General features: G+C 41.7%; 1 pseudogene; it reads left to right on the top strand.

The window, feature by feature from the left end:
* Positions 1–5215: 5215 nt before the first annotated feature.
* Positions 5216–27796, top strand: LOC121581610 (annotated as a pseudogene).
* The last annotated feature ends 5 nt before the right edge of the window (positions 27797–27801 follow it).

Raw genomic sequence — 27801 nt, forward strand, 5'->3', positions numbered from 1 at the left:
ACAGGCTGGCCAGACTGATGAAGACCAGGACCTACCTGGACTGGCCAGAAGAGCTAGAACAATATCCAGCATTTTGGGACCGACTTCGGGCTACGCTGGTGCCAAAACACGGCCATTGACATGGTTACGTCTCAAAACTAAGGTCCAACTTTTATGAATGTATTTTAACTTAGCTAGTGAAATATATCCGGCGTCTCCTATACAAAAGCCAAAAAGAGCCAAAGATGACTGCCAAACTCATAGAATGTTTTAATCTTTACTCAAATCATTATTCAGTGTGTTATATATACAAACTTATTTGTTGTATATTGTTACCTTATGTTCTGTAGATTATGTCAGTTTCCAAATATCTCTAACTAAATACTTTGAGATGAGTTTCCAGTGATGATCATTTTTGTTGGTAACACTTTCAACCTGCCCTTTTGACATATGAATGACAGTGTATAAGTGCATCATAAAACATCATGACGCGCGTCTTCAGCGGTGCATCTCCAATTGTCCAAAGGACCTTCCTGTAGCATCTCTCCTTAATCTGCAATGATCTGAAAACTTCGGAGACGTGTGGTGGTTCGAAGAGCAAGCCACTTTAGACTATTGAGATATACTCTTAAACTAGAGTACCTTTGTTACATCACCCCCTAAAGTTCTAAATCTTAGACGACTTAGACTAGCTTTCATGCCCTGTAAGTGTTCTCCCGCAACATAAAGAGGAAGCACAGAGTTCAGAGGTGTAATGACTGTATAAATACATATATAATAACTGATTATTACTTACCTCTGTCACCTCCGCTTTTGGTTCTCAGACAATGTCATTTTGAATTGTATTAAAGCTATAACATGATTAATTTGATGTCAACACATAGCATAATTATCTCTCTTTAGAGACCTTTTTGTGTTAATATTGCACATTATCTTTGAGCCAGCATTGGGTGTAGTCTCTCAAATGAACAGTTGAGGGCAGGCTTGTACCATAGTTTCTCATGGGAAACCATTTCCACTTTAACAGGGTGGCTTCCACTCTCACTGATTTCTGCGGGAATACAGTGAGCTCCGAAAAGTATTGGGACAGTGACACATTTTTTGTTGTTTTGGCTCTGTACTCCAGCACTTTGGAGGAAATTATACAATGAATACGAGGTTAAAGTGCAGACTTTCAGCTTTAATTTGAGGGTATTTTATCCATATCGGGTGAACCGTTTAGAAATTACAGCACTTTTTGCATATAGTCCCCCATTTTAGGAGACCAGAAATTCACTTACAGTGGGGAGAACAAGTATTTGATACACTGCCGATTTTGCAGGTTTTCCTACTTACAAAGCATGTAGAGGTCTGTATTTTTATCATAATACACTTGAACTGTGAGAGACGGAATCTAAAACAAAAATCCAGCAAATCACATTTTATGATTTTTAAGTAATTCATTTGCATTTTATTGCATGACATAAGTATTTGATCACCTACCAACCAGTAAGAATTCCGGCTCTCACAGACTTGTTCGTTTTTCTTTAAGAAGCCCTCCTGTTCTCCACTCATTACCTGTATTAACTGCACCTGTTTGAACTCGTTACCTGTATAAAAGACACCTGTCCACACACGCAATCAAACAGACTCCAACCTCTACACAATGGCCAAGACCAGAGAGCTGTGTAAGGACATCAGGGATAAAATTGTAGACCTGCACAAGGCTGGGATGGGCTACAGGACAATAGGCAAGCAGCTTGGTGAGAAGCACAACAACTGTTGGCGCAATTATTAGAAAATGGAAGAAGTTCAAGATGACGGTCAATCACCCTCGGTCTGGGGCTCCATGCAAGATCTCACCTCGTGGGGCATCAATGATCATGAGGAAGGTGAGGGATCAGCCCAGAACTACACGACAGGACCTGGTCAATGACCTGAAGAGAGCTGGGACCACAGTCTCAAAGAAAACCATTAGTAACACACTACGCCGTCATGGATTAAAATCCTGCAGCGCACGCAAGGTCCCCCTGCTCAAGCCAGCACATGTCCAGGCCTGTCTGAAGTTTGCCAATGACCATCTGGATGATCCAGAGGAGGAATGGGAGAAGGTCATGTGGTCTGATGAGACAAAAATAGAGCTTTTGGTCTAAACTCCACTCACCGTGTTTGGAGGAAGAAGAAGGATGAGTACAACCCCAAGAACACCATCACAACCGTGAAGCATGGAGGAGGAAACATCATTCTTTGGGGATGCTTTTTCTGCAAAGGGGACAGGACGACTGCACCGTATTGAGGGGAGGATGGATGGGGCCATGTATCGCGAGATCTTGGCCAACAACCTCCTTCCCTCAGTAAGAGCATTGAAGATGGGTCGTGGCAGGGTCTTCCAGCATGACAACGACCCGAAACACACAGCCAGGGCAACTAAGGAGTGGCTCCATAAGAAGCATCTCAAGGTCCTGGAGTGGCCTAGCCAGTCTCCAGACCTGAACCCAATAGAAAATCTTTGGAGGGAGCTGAATGTCCGTATTGCCCAGCGACAGCCCCGAAACCTGAAGGATCTGGAGACGGTCTGTATGGAGGAGTGGACCAAAATCCCTGCTGCAGTGTGTGCAAACCTGGTCAAGACCTACAGGAAACGTATGATCTCTGTAACTGCAAACAAAGGTTTCTGTACCAAATATTAAGTTCTGCTTTTCTGATGTATCAAATACTTATGTCATGCAATAAAATGTAAATGAATAACTTAAAAATCATACAATGTGATTTTCTGGATTTTTGTTTTAGATTCCGTCTCTCACAGTTGAAGTGTACCTATGATAAAAATTACAGACCTCTACATGCTTTGTAAGTAGGAAAACCTGCAAAATCGGCAGTGTATCAAATACTTGTTATCCCCACTGTATGTGTATTAAAGTAGTAAAATGTTAAGTATTTGGTCCCATATTCATAGCGCGCAATGACTACATCAAGCTTGTGACTCTACAAATTTGATGGATGGATTTGCTGTTTGTTTTGCTTGTGTTTCAGATTATTTTGTGCCCAATAGAAATGAATGGTAAATAATATATTACTTTTATTGTAAATAAGAATAGAATATGTTTCTAAATACTTCTACATTCATGTGGATGCTACCATGATTACGGATAATACTGAATGAATCGTGAATAATGATGAGTGAGAAAGTTACAGAAGCACAAATATCATACCCCCCCCAAAAATGCTAACCTCCCCTGTTATTGTAATGGTGAGAGGTTTGTATGTCTTGGGGGTATGATATTTGTGCGTCTGTAACTTTCTCACTCATCATTATTCACGATTCATTCAGGATTATCCGTAATCATGGTAGCATCCACATGAATGTAGAAGTTTTTAGAAACATATTCTATTCTTATTTACAACAAAATAACACAATACATTATTTACCGTTCTTTTCTATTGGGCACAAAATAATCTGAAACACAACGAAAACAAACAGCAAATGCATCCAACAAATGTGTACAGTCACATGCTTGATGTAGTCATTGCGTACTATGAATATGGGACCAAAAACTTTTTATTACTTTAATACACAGAAGTGAATTCGTCCCAATACTTTTGCTCCCCTATGTGTAAAAAGTGCTGTAATTTCTAAACGGTTCACCCGATATGGATGAAATCACCCTCAAATTAAAGCTGACAGTCTGCACCTTAAACTCGTAGTCATTTTATCATTTCAAATCCAAAGTGCTGGAGTACAGAGCCAAAACAACAACAAATGTGTCACTGTCCCAATACTTTTGGAGCTCACTGTAGCTCACAGAGAGGGAACACAGAGTTAGAGAGAAAAATAAGATAGGAAAAATGAAACATCCTTTTTCTGTCCTGGCTTTATGCTTCTGTCTATGCATGATATCTCTAACCGAAGCTTACGTACATGGTGTGGCCTTGTGGCTTGTCTTTGTTTTGGCTAATATTTATGTTGGGTGTGTGTTTATGTGTGTTCATGTGTGTGCGTGTGTCAAATCAAATCAAAATGTATTTGTCACATGCGCCGAATACAACAGGTGTAGACCTTACTGTGAAATGCTTACTTACAAGCCCTTAACCAACAATGCAGTTCAAGAAAGAGTTAAGAAAATATTCACCAAATAAACTAAAGTAAAAAATAATAAAAAGTAACACAATAAAATAATAATAACGAGGCTATATACAGGGGGTACCGGTACCGAGTCAATGTGCAGGGGTACAGGTTAGTCGAGGAGTGTGTGTGTGCGTGCGTGCGCGCGCATGCATATGTGTGTGTGTGTGTATAGGCCAGGCAGGACATCTGTTGCTCGGCTTGCTCTCCATATCATTAGCTGTATTAGAGGGCGTTATGACCCCAATGATTAGAGCAGCTTCACCACTCAACAAGCTGCTCACTGCTCTTCACTGTAGTTAAGTAGCAACACTCTCACAACAGCCCTGATGTTTGGTCTCCAAGTAATCCATGACATCCCTCAATTATGTGTGAGAGTGTGTGTGTGTGTGTGTGTGTGTGTGTGTGTGTGTGTGTGTGTGTGTGTGTGTGTGTGTGTGTGTGTGTGTGTGTGTGTGTGGGTGTGTGGGTGTGTGGGTGTGTATGTGTATCACAGACGGCTGGTGGCACCTTAATTGGGGAGGACGGGCTCATAGTAAATTGTAAACTGTTTTGTCAAATAATAAGAAACATCAAACCTTGGATCTGGGAAGCTTACTGTAGCTTAGGTATGTAGGGGGGCATGCATGTGCCACTGTTCCACATTCAGCTTGTTATTAAATACTCTGTTCAATAAAAGTGCAGCCATCATTACTGTGAGGCACTCCACATACACACACAACAGAAACCTCCTCTCACTGAGATGGCCATAAACAATTCATTACTGGTAATGTTGCATAGTTTTAGAAAGGTCTGGAACTTACCTCTCTGGTAAAAAAATGTTTTTTAATAAATTGCAATGGAATGGTATCGAACACATCAAACACATGGTTTCCATGTGTTTAATTCCATTCCATTCACTCCATTCCAGACATTATTATGAGCCGTCCTCCCCTCAGCAGCCTCCTGTGGTGTGTGTGTGTGGGTGTGTGCATGCCTGTGTGTCTGTGTGTGCTTGTGTTGGTGTGGGGTCTAATTTGAGGGGCACATCTGGTGCGTTTTCAATCAGGAGCCCACTAAAATCAGGTGACCACTGTCTGTGTTTGTATTGGTCCTTCCTTCAGTGTGTAAGCCCAAGGCCAGAACACAATCGTCATGCATGCTTTCTTGACTTTTTCCATGCTGTGAAGCACTATGCACTAAGATTGAATTCTACAGACCATATCAACTTCTCAATGTCTGCTATTCAAAAGTTTTCAACAAATATTTATTGATCTGAGCTTTATCCATGTCTTGAGGAATCTCCAGAGTTTGTCTGTTCAGAACTTTTCTTTGGACAATACTAGATTCACATCCCCTTTGTAAAACTCAACCTAGTCCTATCTTGTGGTTAAAAGTCTTCTCATTGATTTACAATAATATTTTTTGCATACATCATAGCCAGTTCTGTTGCATGAAAAACCTGGAAGAACTGTACTTGAAATACAATCGAATCTCCACCATCGCCTAAGGTATCTGCTTATACAAGAGCTTATTTTACAATGCAGTTGCGACAATGCTTGATTTCATAACTGGGCAAAACAGAATCGACAAGTTCACGTCATGTTTTGGTACTGTACATTTGAGGGATTAAGTTGCAAAGATGAGCATGGCAGAACTTCCTCAAATACGCCCAAATGCATTGTTCTGCGGACGCAGGATTCATTTTGTTTGTCGCCACCTCTCTGGGCCTCCTGCGGACGCAGGATTCATTTTGTTTGTCTCCACCTCTCTGGGCCTCCTGCAGACACAGGATTCATTTTGTTTGTCACCACCTCTCTGGACCTCCTGCGGACGCAGGATTCATTTTGTTTGTCGCCACCTCTCTGGGCCTCCTGCGGACGCAGGATTCATTTTGTTTGTCGCCACCTCTCTGGGCCTCCTGCGGACACAGGATTCATTTTGTTTGTTGCCACCTCTCTGGACCTCCTGCAGATGCAGGATTCATTTTGTTTGTCGCCACCTCTCTGGGCCTCCTGCGGACCAAGGATTAATTTTGTTTGTCACCACCTCTCTGGGCCTCCTGCGGACACAGGATTCATTTTGTTTGTCGCCACCTCTCTGGGCCTCCTGCGGACACAGGATTCATTTTGTTTGTCGCCACCTCTCTGGGCCTCCTGCGGACGCAGGATTCATTTTGTTTGTCGCCACCTCTCTGGGCCTCCTGCGGACGCAGGATTCATTTTGTTTGTCGCCACCTCTCTGGGCCTCCTGCGCTTCATGCTGGCCAATCTGCTGGCTCTATTCTACATCACTCGCGGCTGGTTGGAGGAGGTCGTGTTTCGGAACAACAAGGGACGGTACCGGTACTACGCCTTTGTGTCCTACAGCGAGAAAGTCGAACACTGTGTGGTGGAGGAGCTTCTGCCCAACATGGAACAACGAGGTCCGCCTTTCCGGCGTTTGTGTCTGCACAGCAGAGACTTCCAGCTGGGGAAGGATATCGTGGACCAATATCACAGAAAGTCTCTACAGCAGCCGCCGGACCACCTGCTTGGTCAGCCGCCACTACCTCCGCAGCAACTGCTGCTCTTTGGAGATGAAGCTGGCCACTGACCAGCTGCTGGTGGAGGACAGGGACATCCTCATCCTGGTCTTCTTGGAGGACATCCCTCCTCGCCAGCTGTCCGCCCACCACAGGCTGGCCAGACTGATGAAGACCAGGACCTACCTGGACTGGCCAGAAGAGCTAGAACAATATCCAGCATTTTGGGACCGACTTCGGGCTACGCTGGTGCCAAAACACGGCCATTGACATGGTTACGTCTCAAAACTAAGGTCCAACTTTTATGAATGTATTTTAACTTAGCTAGTGAAATATATCCGGCGTCTCCTATACAAAAGCCAAAAAGAGCCAAAGATGACTGCCAAACTCATAGAATGTTTTAATCTTTACTCAAATCATTATTCAGTGTGTTATATATACAAACTTATTTGTTGTATATTGTTACCTTATGTTCTGTAGATTATGTCAGTTTCAAATATCTCTAACTAAATACTTTGAGATGAGTTTCCAGTGATGATCATTTTTTGTTGGTAACACTTTCAACCTGCCCTTTTGACATATGAATGACAGTGTATAAGTGCATCATAAAACATCATGACGCGTCTTCAGCGGTGCATCTCAATTGTCCAAAGGACCTTCCTGTAGCATCTCTCCTTAATCTGCAATGATCTGAAAACTCGGAGACGTGTGGTGGTTCGAAGAGCAAGCCACTTTAGACTATTGAGATATACTCTTAAACTAGAGTACCTTTGTTACATCACCCCCTAAAGTTCTAAATCTTAGACGACTTAGACTAGCTTTCATGCCCTGTAAGTGTTCTCCCGCAACATAAAGAGGAAGCACAGAGTTCAGAGGTGTAATGACTGTATAAATACATATATAATAACTGATTATTACTTACCTCTGTCACCTCCGCTTTTGGTTCTCAGACAATGTCATTTTGAATTGTATTAAAGCTATAACATGATTAATTTGATGTCAACATATAGCATAATTATCTCTCTTTAGAGACCTTTTGTGTTAATATTGCACATTATCTTTGAGCCAGCATTGGGTGTAGTCTCTCAAATGAACAGTTGAGGGCAGGCTTGTACCATAGTTTCTCATGGGAAACCATTTCCACTTTAACAGGGTGGCTTCCACTCTCACTGATTTCTGCGGGGAATACAGTGAGCTCCGAAAGTATTGGGACAGTGACACATTTTTTGTTGTTTTGGCTCTGTACTCCAGCACTTTGGAGGAAATTATACAATGAATACGAGGTTAAAGTGCAGACTTTCAGCTTTAATTTGAGGGTATTTTATCCATATCGGGTGAACCGTTTAGAAATTACAGCACTTTTTGCATATAGTCCCCCCATTTTAGGAGACCAGAAATTCACTTACAGTGGGGAGAACAAGTATTTGATACACTGCCGATTTTGCAGGTTTTCCTACTTACAAAGCATGTAGAGGTCTGTATTTTTATCATAATACACTTGAACTGTGAGAGACGGAATCTAAAACAAAAATCCAGAAAATCACATTTTATGATTTTTAAGTAATTCATTGGCATTTTATTGCATGACATAAGTATTTGATCACCTACCAACCAGTAAGAATTCCGGCTCTCACAGACTTGTTCGTTTTTCTTTAAGAAGCCCTCCTGTTCTCCACTCATTACCTGTATTAACTGCACCTGTTTGAACTCGTTACCTGTATAAAAGACACCTGTCCACACACGCAATCAAACAGACTCCAACCTCTACACAATGGCCAAGACCAGAGAGCTGTGTAAGGACATCAGGGATAAAATTGTAGACCTGCACAAGGCTGGGATGGGCTACAGGACAATAGGCAAGCAGCTTGGTGAGAAGACAACAACTGTTGGCGCAATTATTAGAAAATGGAAGAAGTTCAAGATGACGGTCAATCACCCTCGGTCTGGGGCTCCATGCAAGATCTCACCTCGTGGGGCATCAATGATCATGAGGAAGGTGAGGGATCAGCCCAGAACTACACGACAGGACCTGGTCAATGACCTGAAGAGAGCTGGGACCACAGTCTCAAAGAAAACCATTAGTAACACACTACGCCGTCATGGATTAAAATCCTGCAGCGCACGCAAGGTCCCCCTGCTCAAGCCAGCACATGTCCAGGCCTGTCTGAAGTTTGCCAATGACCATCTGGATGATCCAGAGGAGGAATGGGAGAAGGTCATGTGGTCTGATGAGACAAAAATAGAGCTTTTTGGTCTAAACTCCACTCACCGTGTTTGGAGGAAGAAGAAGGATGAGTACAACCCCAAGAACACCATCACAACCGTGAAGCATGGAGGAGGAAACATCATTCTTTGGGGATGCTTTTCTGCAAAGGGGACAGGACGACTGCACCGTATTGAGGGGAGGATGGATGGGGCCATGTATCGCGAGATCTTGGCCAACAACCTCCTTCCCTCAGTAAGAGCATTGAAGATGGGTCGTGGCAGGGTCTTCCAGCATGACAACGACCCGAAACACACAGCCAGGGCAACTAAGGAGTGGCTCCATAAGAAGCATCTCAAGGTCCTGGAGTGGCCTAGCCAGTCTCCAGACCTGAACCCAATAGAAAATCTTTGGAGGGAGCTGAATGTCCGTATTGCCCAGCGACAGCCCCGAAACCTGAAGGATCTGGAGACGGTCTGTATGGAGGAGTGGACCAAAATCCCTGCTGCAGTGTGTGCAAACCTGGTCAAGACCTACAGGAAACGTATGATCTCTGTAACTGCAAACAAAGGTTTCTGTACCAAATATTAAGTTCTGCTTTTCTGATGTATCAAATACTTATGTCATGCAATAAAATGTAAATTAATAACTTAAAAATCATACAATGTGATTTTCTGGATTTTTGTTTTAGATTCCGTCTCTCACAGTTGAAGTGTACCTATGATAAAAATTACAGACCTCTACATGCTTTGTAAGTAGGAAAACCTGCAAAATCGGCAGTGTATCAAATACTTGTTATCCCCACTGTATGTGTATTAAAGTAGTAAAATGTTAAGTATTTGGTCCCATATTCATAGCGCGCAATGACTACATCAAGCTTGTGACTCTACAAATTTGATGGATGGATTTGCTGTTTGTTTTGCTTGTGTTTCAGATTATTTTGTGCCCAATAGAAATGAATGGTAAATAATATATTACTTTTATTGTAAATAAGAATAGAATATGTTTCTAAATACTTCTACATTCATGTGGATGCTACCATGATTACGGATAATACTGAATGAATCGTGAATAATGATGAGTGAGAAAGTTACAGAAGCACAAATATCATACCCCCCCCAAAAAAATGCTAACCTCCCCTGTTATTGTAATGGTGAGAGGTTTGTATGTCTTGGGGGTATGATATTTGTGCGTCTGTAACTTTCTCACTCATCATTATTCACGATTCATTCAGGATTGTCCGTAATCATGGTAGCATCCACATTAATGTAGAAGTGTTTAGAAACATATTCTATTCTTATTTACAACAAAATAACACAATACATTATTTACCGTTCTTTTCTTTTGGGCACAAAATAATCTGAAACACAACGAAAACAAACAGCAAATGCATCCAACAAATGTGTACAGTCACATGCTTGATGTAATCATTGCGTACTATGAATATGGGACCAAAAACTTTTTATTACTTTAATACACAGAAGTGAATTGTCCCCAATACTTTTGCTCCCCTATGTGTAAAAAGTGCTGTAATTTCTAAACGGTTCACCCGATATGGATGAAATCACCCTCAAATTAAAGCTGACAGTCTGCACCTTAAACTCGTAGTCATTTTATCATTTCAAATCCAAAGTGCTGGAGTACAGAGCCAAAACAACAACAAATGTGTCACTGTCCCAATACTTTTGGAGCTCACTGTAGCTCACAGAGAGGGAACACAGAGTTAGAGAGAAAAATAAGATAGGAAAAATGAAACATCCTTTTTCTGTCCTGGCTTTATGCTTCTGTCTATGCATGATATCTCTAACCGAAGCTTACGTACATGGTGTGGCCTTGTGGCTTGTCTTTGTTTTGGCTAATATTTATGTTGGGTGTGTGTTTATGTGTGTTCATGTGTGTGCGTGTGTCAAATCAAATCAAAATGTATTTGTCACATGCGCCCGAATACAACAGGTGTAGACCTTACTGTGAAATGCTTACTTACAAGCCCTTAACCAACAATGCAGTTCAAGAAAGAGTTAAGAAAATATTCACCAAATAAACTAAAGTAAAAAATAATAAAAAGTAACACAATAAAATAATAATAACGAGGCTATATACAGGGGGTACCGGTACGAGTCAATGTGCAGGGGTACAGGTTAGTCGAGGAGTGTGTGTGTGCGTGCGTGCGCGCGCATGCATGCATATGTGTGTGTGTGTGTATAGGCCAGGCAGGACATCTGTTGCTCGGCTTGCTCTCCATATCATTAGCTGTATTAGAGGGCGTTATGACCCCAATGATTAGAGCAGCTTCACCACTCAACAAGCTGCTCACTGCTCTTCACTGTAGTTAAGTAGCAACACTCTCACAACAGCCCTGATGTTTGGTGTCCAAGTAATCCATGACATCCCTCAATTATGTGTGAGAGTGTGTGTGTGTGTGTGTGTGTGTGTGTGTGTGTGTGTGTGTGTGTGTGTGTGTGTGGGTGTGTGGGTGTGTGGGTGTGTATGTGTATCACAGATGGCTGGTGGCACCTTAATTGGGGAGGACGGGCTCATAGTAAATTGTAAACTGTTTTGTCAAATAATAAGAAACATCAAACCTTGGATCTGGGTAGCTTACTGTAGCTTAGGTATGTAGGGGGGCATGCATGTGCCACTGTTCCACATTCAGCTTGTTATTAAATACTCTGTTCAATAAAAGTGCAGCCATCATTACTGTGAGGCACTCCACATACACACACAACAGAAACCTCCTCTCACTGAGATGGCCATAAACAATTCATTACTGGTAATGTTGCATAGTTTTAGAAAGGTCTGGAACTTACCTTTCTGGCTAAAATTTTTTGGGATATAAATTGCAATGGAATGGTATCGAACACATCAAACACATGGTTTCCATGTGTTTAATTCCATTCCATTCACTCCATTCCAGACATTATTATGAGCCGTCCTCCCCTCAGCAGCCTCCTGTGGTGTGTGTGTGTGTGGGTGTGTGCATGCCTGTGTGTCTGTGTGTGCTTGTGTTGGTGTGGGGTCTAATTTGAGGGGCACATCTGGTGCGTTTTCAATCAGGTGCCCACTAAAATCAGGTGACCACTGTCTGTGTTTGTATTGGTCCTTCCTTCAGTGTGTAAGCCCAAGGCCAGAACACAATCGTCATGCATGCTTTCTTGACTTTTTCCATGCTGTGAAGCACTATGCACTAAGATTGAATTCTAGTCCCGTTAAAGCTTTTAACGTCATTTTCCCAGACGTTTGCGGGGATCGCATTCAGGGTAAGCACTGTGCAGGTCGGCTCAATCGTGAATTACCTTTAAGTCTGTTATAGTGCGCTGAATTATAACGTGCCCTGAAATGAATTCCAGCCCCACTCTCTTCCATGCCCAGTATGTTCATGTAGTGTAGTCGAATGGAGTCTTGAGCCACTGCTGCATGTGAAACAGGCTAGCTAGCCTATCATTACCTAAAAGTACTTAAAGGTCCAATGCTGTCATTTTTATCTCAATATTAAATCTTTTCTGGGTAACAATTAAGTACCTTACTGTGATTATTTCTGACCATTTCTATTGAAAACAAACAAAAATTGCTTCTTCGCAAAGAGCAATTTCTCAAGCAGGAATGTAGCTAGGACTGTCTGGGAGTGAGTGGGGAAATGGAAAACTAGCTGTTATTAGCAGAGAGGTTTGGAACTCTCTTATTCGTCTATTAACTAATTTACCACCTGGTGATGTCACCAGGCAGCCCAAAACTTCATCCCACCAAGGGCATTATCATAACTTTCACAATTCCACAGTATTATTTGAACCTCATAGTGTGGAAATATATATAAAACAGGGAAATCACATTTTTGACTGCACTGGGCCTTTAACTAATTTTAATTTTTTTGTAGTCATTTAGCAGACGCTCTTATCCAGAGTGACTTACAGTTAGTGAGTGCATACATTTTCATACTGGCCCCCCGTGGGAATCGAACCCACAACCCTGGCGTTGCAAGCACCATGCTCAACCAACTGAGCTACACGGGACTACTAATGCAGGATTACTGTAATCATCCACTTATTTGAAGGTTAAGAGGTGTTCTGGTGTTCTGCATTATACAGAGTGTTATAATGATGTCTCCACTGCGGATAAAAGTTGATGATATTGCCACTCCTATTTGCCATATCTTAAATTTAAGCCTACTAGAAAGTGTGTGCCGTCAGGCCTGGAGGGAAGCAAAAGTTATTCCCCTACCTAAGAATAGTAAAGCCCCATTTACTGGCTCAAATAGCCGACCAATCAGCCTGTTACCAACCCTTAGTAAACTTGAGGAAATAATTGTGTTTGACCAGATACAATGCTATTTTACAGTAAACAAATTGACAACAGACTTATAGGGAAGGACATTCAACAAGCACAGCACTTACACAAATGACTGATGATTGGCTGAGAGAAATTGATGATAAAAATATCGTGGGGGCTGTTTTGTTAGACTTTGCGGCTTTTGACATTATAAACCATAGTCTATTGCTGGAAAAACATATGTGTTATGGCTTTATATCCCCTGCTACAGTGAGGGAAAAAAGTATTTGATCCCCTGCTGATTTTGTACGTTTGCCCACTGACAAAGACATGATCAGCCTATAATTTTAATGGTAGGTTTATTTGAACAGTGAGAGACAGAATAACAACAACAAAAATCCAGAAAAACGCATGTCAAAATTGTTATAAATTGATTTGCATTTTAATGAGGGAAATAAGTATTTGACCCCTCTGCAAAACATGACTTAGTACTTGGTGGCAAAACCCTTGTTGGCAATCACAGAGGTCAGACGTTTCTTGTAGTTGGCCACCAGGTTTGCACACATCTCAGGAGGGATTTTGTCCCACTCCTCTTTGCAGATCTTCTCCAAGTCATTAAGGTTTCAAGCCTTAATGATGTTTGGCAACTCAAACCTTCAGCTCCCTCCACATATTTTCTATGGGATTAATGTCTGGAGACTGGCTAGGCCACTCCAGGACCTTAATGTGCTTATTCTTGAGCCACTCCTTTGTTGCCTTGGCCGTGTGTTTTGGGTCATTGTCATGCTGGAATACCCATCCACGACCCATTTTCAATGCCCTGGCTGAGGGAAGGAGGTTCTCACCCAAGATTTGACGGTACATGGCCCCGTCCATCGTTCCTTTGATGCGGTGAAGTTGTCCTGTCCACTTAGCAGAAACCCCCCCCCAAAGCATAATGTTTCCACCTCCATGTTTGACGGTGGGGATGGTGTTCTTGGGGTCATTGGCAGCATTCCTCCTCCTCCAAACATGGCAAGTTGAGTTGATGCCAAAGAGCTCGATTTTGGTCTCACCTGACCACAACACTTTCACCCAGTTCTCCTCTGAATCATTCAGATGTTCATTGGCAAACTTCAGACGGCCCTGTATATGTGCTTTCTTGAGCAGGGGGACCTTGCGGGCGCTGCAGGATTTCAGTCCTTCACGGCGTAGTGTGTTACCAATTGTTTTCTTGGTGACTATGGTCCCAGCTGCCTTGAGATCATTGACAAGATCCTCCCGTGTAGTTCTGGGCTGATTCCTCACCATTCTCATGATCATTGCAACTCCACGAGGTGAGATCTTTCATGGAGCCCCAGGCCGAGGGAGATTGACAGTTATTTTGTGTTTCTTCCATTTGCGAATAATCGCACCAACTGTTGTCACCTTCTCACCAAGCTGCTTGGCGATGGTCTTGTAGCCCATTCCAGCCTTGTGTAGGTCTACAATCCTATCCCTGACATCCTTGGAGAGCTCTTTGGTCTTGGCCATGGTGGAGAGTTTGGAATCTGATTGATTGATTGCTTCTGTGGACAGGTGTCTTTTATACAGGTAACAAGCTGAGATTAGGAGCACTCCCTTTAAGAGTGTGCTCCTAATCTTAGCTTGTTACCTGTATAAAAGACACCTGGGAGCCAGAAATCTTTCTGATTGAGAGGGGGTCAAATACTTATTTCCCTCATTAAAATGCAAATCAATTTATAACATTTTTGACATGCGTTTTTCTGGATTTTTTTGTTGTTATTCTGTCTCTCACTGTTCAAATAAACCTACCATTAAAATTATAGACTGATCATTTCTTTGTCAGTGGGCAAACGTACAAAATCAGCAGGGGATCAAATACTTTTTTCCCTCACTGTATATTGTGGATAAAGAGTTACCTGTCTAACAGAACACAGAGGGTGTTCTGTAATGGAAGCCTCTCCAACAAAATCCAGGTAGAATCAGGAATTCCCCAGGGCAGCTGTCTAGGCCCCTTACTTTTTTCAATCTTTACTAACGACATGCCACTGGCTTTGAGTAAAGCCAGTGTGTCTATGTATGCAGATGACTCAACATTATATAGTCAGCTACCACAGCGACTGAAATGACTGCAACACTTAACAAAGAGCTGCAGTTAGTTTCAGAATGAGTGGCAAGGAGTAAGTTAGTCCTAAATATTTCAAAAACTAAAAGCATTGTATTTGGAACAAATCATTCACTAAACCGTAAACCTCAACTAAATCTTGTAATGAATAATGTGGTAATTGAGCAAATTGAGGTGACTAAACTGCTTGGAGTAACCCTGGATTGTAAACTGTCATGGTCAAAACATATTGCTACAACAGTAGCTAGGAAGGGGAGAAGTCTGTCCATAATAAAGTGCTCCTCTGCATTCTTAACAGCACTATCAACAAGGCAGGTCCTACAGGCCCTAGTTTTGGCTCACCTGGACTACTGTTCAGTTGTGTGGTCAGGTGCCACAAAGAGGGATTTAGGGAAATTGCAATTGGCTCAGAACAGGGCAGCACGGCTGGCCCTTGGATGTACACAGAGAGCTAACATTAATAATATGCATGTCAATCTCTCCTGGCTCAAAGTGGAGGAGAGATTGACTTCATCACTACTTGTATTTGTGAGAGGTATTTACATGTTAAATGCACCGAGCTGTCTGTTTGAACTACTGGCACACAGCTCGGACACCCATGCATACCCCACAAGACATTCCACCAGAGGTCTCTTCACAGTCCCCAAGTCCAGAACAGACTATGGGAGGTGCACAGTACTACATAGAGCCATGACTACATGGAAGTCTATTCCACATCAAGTAACTTATGCAAGCAGTAAAATTAGATTTAGAAAACAGATAAAAATACACCTTATGGAACAGCGGAGACTGTGAAGCAACACAAACATAGGCACAGACACATGCATACAAACACACAATAACATACGCACTTACACACACGTACCCATGGATTTTGTGTTATAGATATGTGGTAGTAGAGTAGGGGCCTGAAGGAAAATACTTAATATGTTGTGAAATCTGTTGTGAATGTATTGTAATGTTTAAAAAAATGTATAACTGCCTTAATTTTGCTGGGGATCCATAATAAGTACAAATAAAAAAATACCAAGTCAGTCAAATACAGCATCAATGAGTGAATGCCCGTGTAACTTTCGATGCCCTTAGCAGTAGTCATTATCTCAGTTGTGAGGGAACAGCTGTGACAAGTATTAGACTTTTCAGTTGGATTTTATTTACTACTCATTTGTTTTCAATTGTATATAAGACTGGAGCTCGGGATTTTGTAGGTGGTGAGACTGTCTCCAAAATGGTGTTGATCTTTCTTACTATGTTAATGTGATTTCCACTGTGTATATAAACTGTCCCTCTTCAATCCAACCTCTGTATATTTACTCAGACTCAATATGTCCTCCAAAATTCTGTTGGTGTATAAAATGGAAATATGCACCGTACATTGCTGATCCTTCTACATTTTGGAAAACAGTAAATGCACTGAAGCGTACAAATTCCACTTCTTCCCTGGATAAGCAAGTTATGTCTGACTCTGGCATCATAACTGAGAAGAATGGGATAAGTGATGCTTTTAATCATAATTTTATCTCGCAGGCTTTTTATTTGAGAGAAACTGTGGTTTTATTGACCCTGGTCTAAACAATTGACTGCTCTTCCCTCTGCCAGCCTCTAGCTGACTCAGCGGTTAACCAGTCAACTTCTAGTGAATCTTTGTTTTCATTTCAACAATCTACTATCTGTGATACACTAGATGCCTTGCTTAAGATTTATGTAAAAATCCACTGGGGCTGATATGCCTAATCAATTTTCACTGCAGCTTTCTGCCCCTCTGATTGCTGAATCGTTAACCCATATTTTTAACCTGACGATTATATCTGGTACAATCCCCAAGGTTTGGAAGGCGGCCATGTACTGCCCCTTCACAAAGGTGGTGACCTTTGTGACCTAAATAATTATCGCCCTATTTCTAACCTTTCTTGTCTAGTTAAAATATTAGAATACTTGATTAATTCTAAGCTAAGATCTTTCTTATCTTTGAAATATATTCTAAATGTACATCATTTGGGTTTTAGACCAGGTCATAGCACTATCTCTGCTGCATCCCTAACCACAATGATGTGGTTAACTGTATGGATAAAAGGCAACATTGTGCTGCCCTCTTTCATTGACCTGTCAAAGGCTTTCGGTACAGTTGATCACTCACTGCTAATTCAGAGGCTTTCCTGAATTGGCCTAGACCAGGCTGCATGTAACTGGTTTAAAAATTAATTGACAGATAGAACTTGATGTGTTCATCTACTGATGGTGTTAAATCAGGTTTCCTGGATATTACGAAAGGTGTCCCACAGGGGTCGATTCTGGGTCCTGTACTTTTTACTGTTTATATTAACAATATCGACTTGTCTGTAAAAAAAGGTTTACTTGCATGCAGATGATACTGTTGTGTATGCAATTGCACCCCCGGTTGCCCAGGCTCTATCTGAACTACAAATATCTGGGCATCTGGATAGATGAAAAGCTTTCTTTTAAAAAGCATACTGATGAGTTAGTTAAGAAGCTGAGAATAAAAATGGGCATCTTCTATAGAAATAGGTCCTGCCTCTCGCTAAATAGTAGAAAGCAGATTACTCAGTCAACGTTCCTAGACTATGGCGACATCATCTATATGAATGCAGCTGCCACTTCATTAAAGCCGTTAGATGCAGTTTATCATAGCGCACTGCACTTTATTATGGGCGACAATTCTAGTACTCATCACTGCATTCTCTTCCAGAAAGTTGGTTGGTACTCTTTGATGTCACTTAGGTTGATACATTGCTATGTTATCATTTATAAAGCCCTTTTACAAAAAGTCCCACTGTACCTAACATCTTTACGAGTTATCACACCCGGTCTCAGGGATGGAAATTCCGTTGGTTTCTACTGAGTTAGGTAATTCAGCTTTTAGTTTTCATGCACCTTATTTTGGAACAATCTTCTAAATGTTCTTAAATGTGATGTTTTGGTGCCTCTAGGGAAATTTAGAAAGCTGATTGAGGACCTTATTACTGATGATTGTGTTTGTTTTTTATGTCAGTGTTTTTCTTTCTGCTTGCATTTTCTATTTATATTTTGATCTGTGTATTTTCTGTCATTTATGTAATTCAGGGCTCATCTGTAAAAGAGACCTTGGTCGCAGTATGACCACCTGATAAAATAAAGGTTAAATACAAAATAAATAAATGAATAAATGTGTGTGTCTGATCCTTTGTATGCCTGTAGAGAAGAGTAGGCCTACTGTATGTTGGTGTGCTACATTTAATGTGTAGGTGTGTGGTTGTGTGTGTGTGTGTGTGTGTGTGTGTGTGTGTGTGTGTGTGTGTGTAATATGATGGGAGCACAGCAGGAGGTCTGTCTTAGGCTTTGTTTATGTACTTTGTCTGAAAGGGAGGCAGGTCTTATCTTAATGGGCCTGTGTGGCTACTGGTCATTCCGTCTCCATAACAGCCCTATGCACACACACACACACACACACACTCACTGTTTGCATTTCCGTAGAGTAGACGGGAAAATCCCGTGTTTGTGTTTTCATCCACACATGCTCACACCCCCATTCAGCATAGAGGCAGAAGGCACCTGGGAAAGAGAGTGAGATTGACAGAAAGTCAAGGAGAGGCATAGAGAAAGACACAATGTTTACTCACCGTCTGTCTCAGCCACATGCTCGCACGCACGCACGCACGCAAGCACACACACACACACACACACACACACACACACACACACACACACACACACACACACACACACACACACACACACACACACACACACACACACACACACACACACTCTCTCTCTCTGTCCCCTACCTGTACTGTACACAGCTAAACACACCCTATCCAAGCAAAACTTCGTTCACATAATTTCCTCTATGTTCCTAATGCTTACAATCAGGCATTTTTCAATGGAAACTGAGAGAAAGGGAAAAACAACAAGCGGAAGTCTGTTTGATTTTCCACCCGAGTCTAATCGCCATATTCCCATAGAAAGCATTGAATCATCCACAGAATGAATAAATGCTCCGCACACATCTACACACATTTACTGTACACACAGTTAATCTCTTCTAGTTATTATTTATATCCTGTGTCTATTTTATTTATGTATATTTGCTAACCTTTGTTATGTAATGGAAACAGAAGTTGTTTTTTTCTGATTTGTGGGGAGCCTCAGGTCTCATCCGCTACGGAGTCAAAGGTCAAAGTAATTTAGTCATACTTCCCATCCCATCTCTGGCAAGTAACAGCATTATAGAGTAGCCCAGAGCAGGGTTGTGTTCATTTGGCACAAAACAGAAGACAATGGACCCGAAACAGAGTGAGACAACTTGGACTTAAGAAGCGCTCCTTTTTGTTATCTGTTTTAAAATGTTTTGTTTTCTGTTTTGCTATACAGAGTACCCTGATGAACACGACCCTATATGAAGAGACAGATTCCAAAGATATCATGAAGGAATAATATTATGTATTTGATAATCAGAAACAGAGAGAGAAAATAGCATATTCAATGTCACATATTGTGATGTCTTCATATGTAATATTCTGTTTCAGCTGACATAGCAAAACCCTGTGACTGGAGAGTCACAAGAGGCCACAGGCCCAGAGGTGGATCTCTCTCTCTCCCTGACACACACTCTTTTTCCTGTTTACCTCTCTCTCTCTCTCTCTCTCTCTCTCTCTCCCTCTCCCTCTCTCTCTCTGTGTGTGTGCGTGCGTGCGTGCGTCCGTCCATAATTATTACGCCATAGTTTCCATCCTCTCTGACCAATCCTGATGTGTGCCCTCTGTGTTCTTTCTAAAATAAGATGTACTGGAGATGACATTTTACGTGTTAGAGTGAATGCACACGCTCAATAGGGAGTAGCAAGGAGAGGCATCAAATTGGGAAAAAGCAATTGGAAGTTCACTCCAATTCACTCTAAACAAATTGGGGAAAAGCAATTGGCAACATGTTGACAGAGCAGACGGCGGGCCCATTGACCCTGGACAGAGATGGAGGGAATGAGAGAATGAAAGGACAGAGAGAAAGATGAGAGTTTAATGAGTGGAACACGTGGCCTGGATGCATCTGATCACATGCTTGATTTTGTCATCAGCTGATGGGGTTATGGGATACAGATGTATTACAGAGAGAATGCTCTGTAGATCCATTTACCCTGTGTGTGTGTGTGTACATTAGTGTGTGCATGCATGTACAGTGAGGGAAAAAAGTATTTGATCCCCTGCTGAATTTGTACGTTTGCCCACTGACAAAGACATGATCAGTCTATAATTTTAATGGTAGATTTATTTGAACAGTGAGAGACAGAATAACAACAAACAAATCCAGAAAAACGCATGTCAAAAATGTTATGAATTGATTTGCATTTTAATGAGGGAAATAAGTATTTGACCCATCTGCAAAACATGACTTAGTACTTGGTGGCAAAACCCTTGTTGGCAATGACAGAGGTCAGACGTTTCTTGTAGTTGGCCATCAGGTTTGCACACATCTCAGGAGGGATTTTGTTCCACTCCTCTTTGCAGATCTTCTCCAAGTCATTAAGGTTTCGAGGCTGACGTTTGGCAACTCGAACCTTCAGCTCCCTCCACAGATTTTCTATGGGATTAAGGTCTGGAGACTGGCTAGGCCACTCCAGGACCTTAATGTGCTTCTTCTTGAGCCACTCCTTTGTTGCCTTGGCCGTGTGTTTTGGGTCATTGTCATGCTGGAATACCCATCCATGACCCATTTTCAATGCCCTGGCTGAGGGAAGGAGGTTCTCACCCAAGATTTGACGGTACATGGCCCCGTCCATCGTCCCTTTGATACGGTGAAGTTGTCCTGTCCCCTTAGCAGAAAAACACCCCCAAAGCATAATGTTTCCACCTCCATGTTTGACGGTGGGGATGGTGTTCTTGGGGTCATAGGCAGCATTCCTCCTCCTCCAAACACGGTGAGTTGAGTTGATGCCAAAGAGCTCAATTTTGGTCTCACCTGACCACAACACTTTCACCCAGTTCTCCTCTGAATCATTCAGATGTTCATTGGCAAACTTCAGACGGCCCTGTATATGTGCTTTCTTGAGCAGGGGGACCTTGCGGGCACTGCAGGATTTCAGTCCTTCGCGGTGTAATGTGTTACAAATTGTTTTCTTGGTGATTATGGTCCCAGCTGCCTTGAGATCATTGACAATATCCTCCCGTGTAATTCTGGGCTGATTCCTCACCGTTCTCATGATCATTGCAACTCCACGAGGTGAGATCTTGCATGGAGGCCAAGGCCGAGGGAGATTGACAGGTCTTTTGTGTTTTTTCCATTTGCAAGTAGCCCATTCCAGCCTTGTGTAGATCTACAATCTTTCCCCTGACATCCTTGGAGAGCTCTTTGGTCTTGGCCATGGTTGAGAGTTTGGAATCTGATTGATTTATTGCTTCTGTGGACAGGTGTCTTTTATACAAGTAACAAGCTGAGATTAGGAGCACACCCTTTAAGAGTGTGCTCCTAATGTCAGCTCGTTACCTGTATAAAAGACACCTGGGAGCCAGAAATCTTTCTGATTGAGAGGGGGACAAATACTTATTTCCCTCATTAAAATGCAAATCAATTTATAACATTTTTTACATGCGTTTTTCTGGATTTTTTTGTTGTTATTCTGTCTCTTACTGTTCAAATAAACCCACCATAAACATTATAGACTGATCATTTCTTTGTCAGTGGGCAAACGTACAAAATCAGCAGGGGATCAAATACTTTTTTCCCTCACTGTATGTGCGTGAGCGTGCAGTAGTGTGTATGTGTACATTTCCACAGTAGAGGCAGTCCCATTCATCATGAGGAGGAAACCTCATCACAAACTCTCTATTGGGTTATGACTAGTGCTGGGAAAGACCATAGAAAAATACAAAATTTGATTACCATACAGATGTCTCCTGGGCTGGAGTGCTTCTTTTCCAGGCAGGTAGCACATTGCCAATTGGCAGATAGTACATTGTCTTAGGCACTCAAAACAATGGACTAGCCTATATCACCGGAAATGTATTTCCTGAATTGATTTGATTGAATACAGAAGATATTCATCCAGCGGATCAGCCAGTGGACTGTCACGTATTTATCAATTTTGTTTGTCTTACAGAGCTCCCTTATTGTTTTGTTGGGAGTTTGTTCCTCCCAAACAAAACAAAGACAGAAAGGTGGTTGATCAGTAACTAGGGGCCACCTGATTACGGATGGATTACCGATTGATAGTTGCGATCCCCTGCTCAAATTATACAGTGTTTGTCTCCATAGCAGATTCGTGGAGTCATACTGTAGGAGCACAAACAACAGTTTGCATACATTTTCTAACCGCTCTGGATTACAACCAAATTACGATAAATGGACTATATTACGTATTGGATAACTAAAAAATACAATTTTTACATTACCGTGTATTTTACCAATAAAATGGTCTGATGGTGATATGGATATACTCGGAATACATATCCCAAATTAAAGAAATGATCTCACTCCAATACATTTTAATAGAAAGTTAGCAAAAATAGATAAGATCTTACTACCATGGAAAGGTAAATACCTGTCTATTTGTGGAAAAATCACCCTGATTAACTCTTTAGTATTATCCCAGTTTACCTATTTGCTTATGGTCTTGCCTACGCCTAGCAAACAGCTTTTTAAATTATATGAGAAAAAAATATTCAATTTTATTTGGAATGGCAAGCCAGACAAAATTAAACAGGCCTATTTATATAATGAATATGAATTCGGAGGACAGAAATTATTAAATATTAAAGCATTAGACTAAAAGCTTTGGTCATACAAAAGTTATAATTAAATCCGAACTGGTTCTCTAGCAAATTAGTAAGATTGTCTCACTCCATGTTCAAGAATGGCCTTTTCCCCTTTATTCAGATTAAAACCTCTCACTTTCAGTTATTTAAAAAGGAAATAATCTCCCAAATATAACTCTTTCTAATTTCAATTTAATCCTCCAGAAACGACAGAACAAATAATGCAACAAATATTGTGGTATATACAAATTGATAAAAAAACATTATTTTTTGAAAAAATGTTTAAAAAAGGTAACATCTTCGTAAATTATATCATAGATAGAACTGGTGGAGTTATGTCGCACATTCAGCTAACAAAAACATATGGAAATGTCTGCTCTACCCAAAATGACAACCAAATAATTGTAGCATTACTGCAAAAATGGAAGAGGAAAGTGGAAGGGGGAAAAAGTAAGGAACTTGTCTGTCGGCCCTGCATTAAAGACCATAATTGGTTAAAGAAAATTGTGATAAAGAAAAAAGTATACCAGTTTAATTTAAGGACCAAAGGATTGACAGCTGTCCCATATAGATTGCAAAATAGTTGGGATTTTTGACGTACCGATTCCAGGGCAAATGGTTTATGAACTGATATGCAAAACGACGCGGGATTCAAAACTTAGAATTTTTCAATTTAAATTATTATACAAAATTCTTGCAACCAATAGAATGTTATTTATATGGGGGATACAATCTTCCCAGCTCTGCAGATTTTGCTGCGAAGAGACAGAATCATTAGATCATTTGTTTTGGTACTGTCCATTTGTAGCTTGTTTTTGGTCACAGGTCCAGGAATGGCTGAAGGATTGCAATATTTACCTGGAGCTAACCCTGCACATAGCACTACTGGGTGATCTGAAAAGTCATAGTCAATAATATAATAATACTTTTAGCAAAAATGTTTATTTTCAATTTACAATCTGTAGAAACAATGAGAATAGAAGGGTTCAGAACTTTTGTGAAACATCACAGTACAGTTTGGCAAGTTGAAATCCAATATGGATGGTGTTAAGAGATATACAGTGAGGGGAAAAAGTATTTGATCCCCTGCTGATTTTGTACGTTTGCCCACTGACAAAGACATGATCAGTCTATCATTTTAATGGTAGGTTTATTTGAACAGTGAGAGACATAATAACAACAACAAAATCCAGAAAAATGCATGTAAAAAATGTTATGAATTGATTTGCATTTTAATGAGGGAAATAAGTATTTGGCCCCTCTGCAAAACATGACTTAGTACTTGGTGGCAAAACCCTTGTTGGCAATCACAGAGATCAGACGTTTCTTGTAGTTGAACACCAGGTTTGCACACATCTCAGGAGGGATTTTGTCCCACTCCTCTTTGCAGATCTTCTCCAAGTCATTAAGGTTTTGAGGCTGATGTTTGGCAACTCGAACGTTCAGCTCCCTCCACAGATTTCCTATGGGATTAAGGTCTGGAGACTGGCTAGGCCACTCCAGGACCTTAATGTGCTCCTTCTTGAGCCACTCCTTTGTTGCCTTGGCCGTGTGTTTTGGGTCATTGTCATGCTGGAATACCCATCCATGACCCATTTTCAATGCCCTGGCTGAGGGAAGGAGGTTCTCACCCAAGATTTGACGGTACATCGTCCCTTTGATGCGGTGAAGTTGTCCTGTCCCCTTAGCAGAAAAACACCCCCAAAGCATAATGTTTCCACCTCCATCTTTGATGGTGGGGATGTTGTTATTGGGGTCATAGGCAGCATTCCTCCTCCTCCAAACACGGTGAGTTGAGTTGATGCCAAAGAGCTCGATTTTGGTCTCATCTGACCACAACACTTTCACCCAGTTCTCCTCTGAATCATTCAGATGTTCATTGGCTAACTTCAGACGGCCCTGTATATGTGCTTTCTTGAGCAGGGGGACCTTGCGGGCGCTGCAGGATTTCAGTCCTTCACGGCGTAGTGTGTTACCAATTGTTTTCTTGGTGACTATGGTCCCAGCTGCCTTGAGATCATTGACAATATCCTCCCGTGTAGTTCTGGGCTGATTCCTCACCGTTCTCATGATCATTGCAACTCCACGAGGTGAGATCTTGCATGGAGCCCCAGGCCGAGGGAGATTGACAGTTCTTTTGTGTTTCTTCCATTTGCGAATAATCGCACCAACTGTTGTCACCTTCTCACCAAGCTGCTTGGCGATGGTCTTGTAGCCCATTCCAGCCTTGTGTAGGTCTACAATCTTGTCCCTGACATCCTTGGAGAGCTCTTTGGTCTTGGCCATGGTGGAGAGTTTGGAATCTGATTGATTGATTGCTTCTGTGGACAGGTGTCTTTTATACAGTTAACAAACTGAGTTTAGGAGCACTCCCTTTAAGAGTGTGCTCCTAATCTCAGCTCGTTACCTGTATAAAAGACACCTGGGAGCCAGAAATCTTTCTGATTGAGAGGGGTCAAATACTTATTTCCCTCATTAAAATGCAAATCAATTTATAACATTTTTGACATGCGTTTTTCTGGATTTTTTTGTTGTTATTCTGTCTCTCACTGTTCAAATAAACCTACCATTAAAATTATAGACTGATCATGTCTTTGTCAGTAGGCAAATGTACAAAATCAGCAGGGGATCAAATACTTTTTTCCCTCACTGTATGGGAGGGGTTGAATGGAGCTGAAGGTTGGGACTAATAACAACTAATAACAACAAAATAACTAATGTAAAACATACTGTGTCCATAATAAGTATATAGGTTGAGAACTTTTGTGAAAAAGCACAGTTCGGAGGATATGGCATGTAGAGGCAAACCGGATGGACATCATAAAAAAAAAAATCTTGCATGGAAACTATTGCTGCTGTTTTTGTAGGATTGAATTTCAAAATGGGATGCAGTCCTCTGTCCTTCTGTCTCGTCGAGTGGGGATAAGGTTAAGGCTCTCTCTATCTCTTTCCTTCCTTCCCTCTCTCTCTTCTCTCCCTCTCCTTCCCTCTCTCTCTTCTCTCTCACTCCCTCTCATTCCCTCTCGCCCTCTCTTGTTCTTCTCTCTCCCTCCCACTCGCTCTACCCCCCTTCTCCCTCTCCCTCCTTCTCCCAGTCAATACTCAACAGTCCTGTCCCAGAAGTGATCTCACAGCTGGTCTCCATGTTTGGTTGGCTGAGACATGCTGTGGAACAGGTATGTGTAAACAGTGATGGTGAGTGCTCCTATTTATCTGGCTGGATCGATACGGCTGATAGGCTCTCTGTGGACACAGCAGCAGATAGATGGGAAATTTTGACATGGGTTATGGATCTATTTGTGGGTATAAGGATGAAAGTAAGCGAAGTTGATTCAAGCTTTGATTTAGCATTCATTGCTTTCTTGAGTACATTAGGAGATGTATGTGTCATCTCTCCGTGTGGGCCCCGTGTAGCTCAGTTGGTAGAGCATGGCGCTTGCAACGCCAGGGGTGTGGGTTCGTTTCCCACGGGGGGGCATTATGAAAATGTATGCACTCGCTAACTGTAAGTCGCTCTGGATAAGAGCGTCTGCTAAATGACTAAAATGTAAAAATGTGGTATGTCTATAATTCTACTAATTAATTAATTCAAATTGTATCACTATATGAGTAATATCCTTGATGTAACGCAATCAGACTGTGATTGTTAAGATTATAGAGGTCTTTCTGCCTGTCTTGTGGTTACATCACAGTCATAGTTAGAGTGAGTCACGCAAGCACACCACTTAATGAAACCAACTTCCATTAGCTTTCCCACTCTCACTGAAGAAAAGGAGGCTAAAGTTAGACCACTCATCTTGACTGACAGGCAGCAGGTATGTCAGAAACACTCTGTTTTGTCACAGGACGTCTCGAGTCAGGCCCGCCAACAAACACCTTAACGAGGGTTATAAAAGCAATGTGATCAAGTATCAAGTGGTCCCGTGTAGCTCAGTTGGTAGAGCATGGCGTTTGCAACGCCAGGGTTGTGGGTTCGATACCCACGGGGGGCCAGTATGAAAATGTATGCACTCGCTAACTGTAAGTTGCTCTGGATAAGAGTGTCTGCTAAATGACTAAAATGTAAAAAGTAGGCCACTCTATTGTTAATTATCTTAGAAACATATGACCACCAAGCAGAACGGGTATTTGACCAAACCTATGTCATCTGTGGTTAAACCACAGAGGCAGACACATTGTATGTCTGAGGGGACCTGTGATTGACCATGTTCTATTTCCTCAGGCTAAACCACATTGGGCTGCTATTGTGCTCTTGCAGCATGAGGCTTCTTGTCAAGGGGTTGAGGAGAACAGATTATCATCACATCATCACACCATGACAGGCCTTACACAACGGATCACCACGGACGCAGTCTTCTGTCTGCGCCTCAAGTTTATCCCTGTTTTATATGTAGCTGATGTCTTGTCAATACTCTCCATCAAGAAGAATAAAGTGTGTGCAATCAGAAAGCTATGTAAGGGCACAGAATGCACAGGTACACTTTCATACACATGCATACACAAACACATACACACTCAGGCACTCACATACACACTTGGGTGTGTTTAAGTGTACTGTATGTGTCACAGATGAGACCTATTTGCATGCCAACTAAATAAAGCATTATTATTGGTTAATTGACAGATCATGTGATTCTAACTCTGTGATATTGGGCAAGTTCCTCTGCCCATGCGTTGCTGACGCATGCCAGATCTTACAATCCCTTGATAGGTAATTTATGTGTCAGCTAACCACATAATATGTTCTAGCAATCTGGTGCCCGACGGCACAGTCGATGATGTGGCACGCAACCATTGGTTGATACATGCAACGTCTGATTAGGGGAACGCTATCTCTAACTCTGTGTAAACCCCCCATGTTTTTGTGTTCCAGGCGGCCGCCCACAGGAAGTGATGCAG

This window comes from Coregonus clupeaformis, chromosome 1 (genome assembly GCF_020615455.1).
Source record: "Coregonus clupeaformis isolate EN_2021a chromosome 1, ASM2061545v1, whole genome shotgun sequence".
In the NCBI taxonomy this organism is placed as follows: Eukaryota; Metazoa; Chordata; class Actinopteri; order Salmoniformes; family Salmonidae; genus Coregonus; species Coregonus clupeaformis.